Here is a 7654-nt window from a genome sequence, read left to right on the forward strand (position 1 = left end):
CTTACCGTCTGAGCTCTTTGAGGTTACCGACGCACGAACTGCAGGATGTTGAAGTAAGATTTTGTATAGCTATTCGCACGCGTATTCCGTTTGTCTTCACTCAAATCCTTTTCACGCTTATACGAATGTATATGCGCACAACCTGGCAAGAGGTTCAGTTAATTTATCTATCTATTGGCCGGCATGTGTGGTTCCAGTCCCCTCCTGATGGGGTCTGTATACAGGGCACTAATATGCCTTCCGAGAGCCACACCCATCCTCAAAGAGCTCTAATATGCCACTTCCTTTACCACTATATAAAGGGCTGTCCATGCACCGAGAGCCACACCCATCCTTACATCCATCCATCGCTAGCTATGGGTGCAGGCAGCCCTATGCAGTCCGTGCTGGTGGCCGCCGGTGTTAAGGACAGGAAGGTGTTGGCCTTCCGGCGCTCCGTGGAGGGCGTCCCTGGCCTCATGCGCTCCATCGCCGCCTCCGGCGTGTGCAGCGCATTCCACGTCCTTGACCTCGGCAGGATCATCGACCTGCACAACCGCTGGCTCCCCGGCGTGCGCCCCTACTACGCTGTCAAGTGCAACCCGGAGCCGGCACTGCTTGGCGCGCTCGCCGCCCTGGGCACCGGCTTCGACTGCGCCAGCCGCGTCGAGATCCAGGCCGTTGTCGCGCTCGGGGTCCATCCCAGCCGCATCGTGTACGCTAACCCGTGCAAGCCTGAGGAGCACCTCAAGTACGCGTCCCAGGTGGGTGTCAACCTCACCACCTACGACTCCGTGGAGGAGGTGGCCAAGGTGAAGCGCTGCCACCCCAGCTGCGAGCTCCTCCTACGCATCAAGGGCCCCGAAAACAGCCACGCCAAGGTCGACCTCGGCACCAAGTACGGCGCTCACGCCGACGAGGTGGTCCCGCTCCTACGCGCCGCGCAGCGCGTGGGCCTTGCCGTGGCCGGCGTCTCCTTCCACGTCGGGAGCGGCGGATCGCGCACCGACGTGTACAGCGGCGCCATCCAGGCGGCGCGAGCGGCGTTCGACGCGGCCGCCGCGCTTGGCATGCCGCCCATGCGCGTGCTCGACATCGGCGGTGGGTTCGTTGCGGGCGCAGCATTCGACGAGGCCGCCCGTGTCATCCGCGGCGCCATAGAGCAGCGCTTCGGCGACCTCCCCCGCGTGGAGGTCATCGGCGAGCCGGGCCGGCACTTCGCCGAGACGGCATTCACGCTCGCCGCGCGCGTCATAGGGAAGCGCACGCGCGGAGACCTGCGGGAGTACTCGGATCGACGACGGCGTCTACGGCTCCCTCAACTGCATCCGCATGGACGACTACGTGCCGCGGCCGAAGCCGCTCACCGTACGGTGCCACGGTGAGAAGACGTTCGCGTCCACGGTGTTTGGGCCAACGTGCGACTCCCTCGACACGGTGGTCACCGGATACCAGCTGCCGGAGATGAGCGTGGGGGAGTGGCTCGTGTTCGACGACATGGGCGCCTACACCACCGGCTCCGGCACCAACTTCAACGGCTTCCGTACCTCGGACATCAACACAACGACTCCCTCGACACGGTGGTCACCGGATACCAGCTGCCGGAGATGAGCGTGGGGGAGTGGCTCGTGTTCGACGACATGGGCGCCTACACCACCGGCTCCGGCACCAACTTCAACGGCTTCCGTACCTCGGACATCAACACAATCCTGGCCTACTCTATATAGTAAGGACATGAAAACTCTATTAGACACGTGGGTGCGGAATAAATTATTCTGCACCCGGGTCGGTTCGATCGAACCAGGCCACATCCGTCTCCGTCTACCTAATGTTTTTTTTTTCTTCTTTTACATCGACCGTTTCTTATTCCACGACTATAGGAGCTAGCCCACCTGCTAATCGTGCCCGGCCGGCGGTTCTGGAAGCGACCGGCTACCGCTGGGATTGCAGCTGCAGCCGGGGATTGCTGCGAGCGACTGCTACTGGATATTAACATTTTTATGGATATTCAGAAATTCTCCTTGTGGTTACAATACCTTTTCAGAATCCTTGTTTATGGCTAATGAGGATCGGATCGGATCGGATATTGCTCTTACCATATCCTTTACCATATTTTTGTAACGGATTCGGATCGGAGCGGATAATGGTCGGATGTGTATTCGGATGCGGATTATATCGGATTACGGATATGGAGCGGATTCGGACCGGACTCGGATCGGATGCGGATTATTAAGAAAATATACATATAAAAAATAGAAGTATGTTTTTTTATGTAAAATATGTTTGTAATTATAGACTATAGCTAAATGTACACACTTGTTCGTACAACAAAGCAAATTGCGTGCTAATAGAATACATAGTTTGGCCGATGAACTAAATATATTATCTAAATATTTAGGGTTGGGCTAGTTTTTTCGGATTATCCTCTTTGTGGACCTCGGATAATCCGCAAAAAATAACGGATAATCCGTATCCGTCGGATAGTATCAATACCATATCCTCTACCGTATCCTTCGGATATCCGCTTGATCACTATCCGCATCCGTATCCATATCCGGCGGATTTCTAAAAATGCATACCATATCCTCAAAAACGGATACAGATGCGGATTCGGAGCGGAAATTATCCGTACCATTTACATCCCTAGCTGCGAGCGACTGCTACTGGATATTAACATTTTTATGGATATTCAGAAATTCTCCTTGTGGTTACAATACCTTTTCAGAATCCTTGTTTATGGCTAATGAGTAATACTTTTTCAGGATTCTAACAAGAAATCGATGGCCGTAAGAAATAAACTTGGCGACGAATAGCAAGTATCTAAAGGCTGTCAGTGTTTAGCCTAAGGTGAGCTAAAGCCTGAATTCAGAAATAGCTAGCTCGCTCCCCTCAAAAGAATAAGTAGCTAGCTCTCATACAAATGTGTATTTAGATCATCTGGCAAAATACTAGTTTATGGTTGGCTTTTGAGGTGTTCCAGTTTGAAATAAGAGTGTAATCTTTGCTTCTCGTAATTACAAGTGTCTAGTATAAATTCCCTTGTCTCATATGTACAACCTATATCTCTATTCAGCTGACAGGATGACTGTCATTATTGTGATTATTCAGTAGGGTGCATGAGTACTTTATTTTTTCTTGTTTGATGCTCTCTGGAGCAATTCTTGTTGCTACTGGTTTCGAGTTAGATTTATTTCAGTCATAGTGATGTATGTGGATACTGACTCGGGGTTATAAATAAATGAAAAGGCCGCACAATACACATGTCAAGTGGCTTAGATGGTACGACGAGATATTTAATCTCAGTTGGTTTTATTTGACAATAATATAACCTGATGCTGTTTTCAGAGATCATGACAATAAATGAGAGACTTGGTCATTTATTTGGTCACAGCACTAGTACATTTTTCTAATTAATTCTTCATGTAGCACATATGGACAGCGCACCTTCCGGCTACTGGTATATAGATAAATGAAAACCTACATGAGCTGCTCAGGAATAACTCCATAATCTTCCTTGAGGCAATTTGGCCTCAGTCAAGCACTCAGTTCTTATGTCAAGTGGCGTGTATGATAGGATGAGAGAATTAAGCTGACTCGCCCCTTGTTCCATCCGACCTTCTCGGCCTGGTTCATAGCACCCAAAGCGTTGTATTTTTTTTCTTTTACCTCGACGGTTCAATTTATTCAACTGTGATATAAATATTTAGGTACACACCAAAATGACTCGAATCACCAAATATTTTATTCAGTCCTTGATGAACCAGGAAGTGATATACTTTTCATGCGAGCTTATGATTTACTTAGTACATCCATGGTAGTACATCTATGGTGGTACAACTTTTTGCTGTCCGGTTTTAAGTCCGGATGATAACTTAAACCCTCGCAAATTCCCCTAATCATTTGATATCAAGTCATACGAGTAATATGTTTATCAAGGCTTCCGTCCTTCATATACTCGAAGCAGAGCGCTCTAGCATTGTCTATGTTGTGTTTCATAACAGTAGCCAACTAACCGAATGATGATGCTTGACCTTATTAAGTTTAGAAATTCTTGTGCCCTCGATATTTTGCATGTTATAAAGCTTCTTCACAGCAATCTCTTCTCTGTTATAAACTCCCTGCTAGTTAAAAAAACCATGTTAAAATGGAGCACGGGTTTATATCTAGTGATACTATCACACCGTACCTTGTAATCCTCCCCATACCTATTATGCGACATCTAAACAGAAGAATGACATTATACACAAAGCAATACACGAGAATCGTACCTTGTAAACTTCACCGTTATCTCCATGATTATAACACCAAGACTGTATATGTCTGACTTGAATGATATTAGTCTAGACACATAAAATTCTGGTGCCAAATATCCCCTGTATAAATATATATAGTACCTAATAAATCAATGGGGGAAAAAGGGAACTGACGTTCAATCACACATACCAGAAGAAGCGTTTTCCAGAAAACTTACATTGTTCCAAACGGTTTTGAAGAGATCACCGTACTTTGCTTTTCACCGAAGCATCTCGAGATACCAAAATCCGCAATTTTCGGCATCATATTCTCGTCTAGCGGTACATTTGCAGGCTTCAGATCAACCAAACGATGTGTTTTCTCCATGGAAGTCCCGGAGAAGGATCTACAAAAACGAGAGAGAAAGAAAGTTGTTCTTGGTGAGATATCTTCCATACGATTCTAGAATCGAAACTTTCACTTTGGAATCGTAAGTGAGGTTGTTTACGGTGGCAAATTCATATGTCTCTTAATTAATCCAGCAGATGAAACAAGCTTTATAGGGGAGAAGCAGAGCTCTCAGAATCCTTTGAATTAAAGAGATATATTCCTGTAGGAAAACATTTGCAAGAAGTGGAGTTCTCAGAAATCCCCATGGGATTTACTGGGGATGATTGGCCCAAATTAACTCCAAAGCACATCCTAAACACGATGGAGGAGCTAGGCCCTGTGGCTAAAACTAGCAATTATCCATCCATCAGTATGTAATCGAGAAGCATAGAAATTTTCCTGGAGATGGTAATTACCTGGAGAATCCATGCTGAGGAGAAGCTCCATATCCTGTCTGCCGAGTCGTGTGTGGAGGAGGAAGGGGATTCGTGCTCTGTCTCTATCCTGTGGTGAGAATGAGATCTAGATCTAGATCCAGCGCCCAGCCCAGGTACTATATAATAGAGACGTGTGGAGTGGTTGGATCCAGATGCAGAACCAACCCTAATGGTGAGTGATTAAGACTCCTAATCGTGATTAAGACTCCATGTGGGCCGGCTCTCTCTGGTGTCTTGATGCAAGTTGCAGCCGAAACACTGATGGTAACTTGGTTCAGGCATCATGTGGGCCGGCTCTCTCTGGTGTCGTATGCCATGGACCACCTGCAAGAAAATGGTACTGAGTCAATTTTGTTTACACAATTCATAGGTACCGTCAGGCTTTGGGTATATCTACAAGATTTCATAGGTGCGCAAGCATGGCAACTAGGCATATTATTAATTTTAGGGTTAATTTTATTATTGAATGAACGAATGTATATGTACATGAAGCTGAGAATCGTCAAGTGTGAAAGTTTGACACTGGACCTGAATATCGTGGCAGAACTTCCACGTTGAGAAACGAGCGCAAATGAATAATTGATACTCCCTCTGATCCCGAAAAACTGTCTCTAGAAATGACACTAGTGGAAAACGCACCTAATATCCGGTGCCCCTCCCCCCTTTCGCCCCGGCCCTGCCACGGCCCGGTGCAAAAGGCCGCAGCGCTGGGGCTGGGGCGAGCAGAGGGCCTCGTGGGGCCCTTTTACCCCGGTTGGTGTTACCAACCGGGGCAAAAGGCCCCCCACTATATATAAAGGCTGCAGCCCACCCCTCTCCTCATTCCATCTCACTTTGGAGGACATAGAAGGTGTGAGGGGGTGGTGTGTGCTTTTTTTTCCCTCCTATGCACTAGAAGTGTTTGATGAAATGCCCGACACACCATTTTAGATTCCATACTTAATTAAATAAGTTTTGTTCCTAGTCTTTCCTCCTCGGTCGAGGTACCGACTTTATCCTTTCCTCTGTCGATGTAACATTAGCCATTTCTCTATTTATGATGTTTGGTACCGGTAGGTGATAATTATATAATGCAGATGAACCGGCAATGGATGTACGCTGACCGATGCTCTACCGAGTTCATGAAAGGTGTGGGTTATTTTCTCGAGGTGGCCCGGGCAAACAAAGGGAATAATTTTATGTGTTGTCCATGTGATGTATGTCGGAATCAGAAAGAACACTCTTCGCACAAAGTCATCCACTTCCACCTGTATCGGTCCGGTTTCATGCCCGGCTATAATTGTTGGACCAAGCACGGAGAAAGAGGGGTTATGATGGAAGACAACGAAGAAGAAGAGAATGATGACAACTATCATGATATGTTCTCTGAATACGGTGCTGGTACTGGTATGGAAGATAACGATGAAGTAGAAGAAGAAGACCGGACACCAGATCAGCCCATCGATGATCTGGGTCAGGCCATCACGGATGCTAAGACAGAATGCGAGATTGAAAAGGTGAGGGTGAAGTTCGACCAGATGTTAAATGATCACAAGACATTGTTGTATCCAAATTGTGAAGATGGGCAGAAAAAGCTTGGTAGCACATTGGAATTACTGCAATGGAAGGCCGAGAACGGTGTGACTGACAGCACATTTACAAAGTTGTTGCAGATAGTGAAGAAGCAGCTTCCTAGAAACAATGAATTGCCCGACAGTACATACCAAGCAAAGAAGCTTGTCTGTCCCTTAGGATTAGATGTGGAGAAGATACATGCCTGCATTAATGACTGTATTCTATACCGCGGTGAGAAGTACGAGAATTTGGAACAATGCCCAGTATGCACTGCATTGCGGTATAAGATCAGATCTGAAGACCCTGGCGATGTTGAGGGTGAGCGGCCCAGGAAGAGGGTTCCTGCAAAGGTGATGTGGTATGCTCCTATAATTCCACGGTTGAAACGTTTGTTCAGAAACAAAGAGCATGCCAAACTGTTGCGATGGCACATGGAAGACCGTAAGAAAGACGAGATGTTGAGACACCCCGCCGATGGGGCGCGGTGGAGAAAAATCGAGAGAAAGTTCGCGCGCTTTGCAGGTGACGCAAGGAACTTATGGTTTGGTCTAAGTACTGATGGCATGAATCCTTTTGGGGAGCAAAGCTGCAGCCACAGCACCTGGCCTGTGACTCTATGTATCTATAACCTTCCTCCTTGGTTGTGCATGAAGCGCAAGTTTATTATGATGCCGGTGTTAATCCAAGGCCCGAGGCAACCAGGCAACGACATCGATGTGTACCTAAGGCCATTAGTTGATGAACTTTTACAGTTGTGGGACTTAAAAGGTGTCCGTGCGTGGGACGAGCACGCGGAAGAGGAATTTGACCTACGAGCGCTGCTGTTCGTAACCATCAACGATTGGCTCGCTCTTAGTAACATTTCAGGACATACAAACAAGGGATACAATGCATGCACACATTGTTTAGATGACACTGAAAGTATATATCTGGATAAGAGTAAGAAGGTTGTGTACCTCGGGTATCGTCGTTTCCTTCCGCGGAAGCATCCCTTAAGAAAACCGGGCAATCATTTCAACGGTGAGGAAGATACCCGGGAGACGCCTCTTCTCCGACCTGGT

At 47.4% G+C, this 7654-nt stretch overlaps 1 long non-coding RNA gene and 1 pseudogene across 1 annotated transcript; one reads left to right on the forward strand and one right to left on the reverse strand.

Annotated features, from left to right (window-relative positions):
* The first annotated feature begins 356 nt into the window (after positions 1 to 356).
* Positions 357 to 1590, forward strand: LOC124649385 (annotated as a pseudogene).
* Positions 1591 to 3708: 2118 nt separating this feature from the next.
* Positions 3709 to 5117, reverse strand: LOC124678245. The gene is made up of 4 exons (XR_006994396.1): positions 5019 to 5117; positions 4451 to 4618; positions 4248 to 4352; positions 3709 to 4097 (listed from the first exon to the last, which is right to left on the reverse strand). It is a non-coding gene; the product is annotated as an uncharacterized LOC124678245 (long non-coding RNA).
* Between the last annotated feature and the right edge of the window lie 2537 nt (positions 5118 to 7654).

This window comes from Lolium rigidum, chromosome 1 (assembly GCF_022539505.1).
Source record: "Lolium rigidum isolate FL_2022 chromosome 1, APGP_CSIRO_Lrig_0.1, whole genome shotgun sequence".
NCBI lineage: Eukaryota > Viridiplantae > Streptophyta > Magnoliopsida > Poales > Poaceae > Lolium > Lolium rigidum.